Source organism: Suricata suricatta, chromosome 15 (genome assembly GCF_006229205.1).
Source record: "Suricata suricatta isolate VVHF042 chromosome 15, meerkat_22Aug2017_6uvM2_HiC, whole genome shotgun sequence".
In the NCBI taxonomy this organism is placed as follows: Eukaryota; Metazoa; Chordata; class Mammalia; order Carnivora; family Herpestidae; genus Suricata; species Suricata suricatta.
Window position 1 is genome coordinate 48,413,064 of NC_043714.1, and position 510 is coordinate 48,413,573.

The following is a 510-nucleotide window of genomic DNA, read 5'->3' on the forward strand; positions in this document are numbered from 1 at the left end:
AAAAAAAAATAAATGTTTGGTAGAGGGATGCCTGCGTAGCTCAGTCAGGAGGGCTAGCGACTTCAGCTCAGGTCATGATGCCCCACATCCAGTTCTCTGATTTCAGTGCAGAACCTACTTTGGATCCCCTCTCTTCCTCACTTTCTGTCCCTCCTCCCCACCTCTTTCTCTGTCTCTCTCAAAAATAAATAAACATTAAAATTTTTTAAAGTTAAAAATTATTTTTAAAAATAAATGTTTGGTAGAATTCTCCTGGGAAACCATCTGGCCCTGACTTTTGTTTGCTGGAAGATTTTTCGTTACTGATTCCATTTCTTTGCTGGTTATCAGTCTGTTAAAATTTTCTGTTTCTTCCCATTTCAGTTTGGCTAGTTTATATGTTTCTAGGAATCTATCCATTTCTTCCAGATTGCCCAATTTTTTGGCATATAGTTTTTCATAATACAGTATTATCTTATAATTATTGGTATTTCTGTGGTGTTGGTTGTGTCTCTCTTCTCCCATTCATGA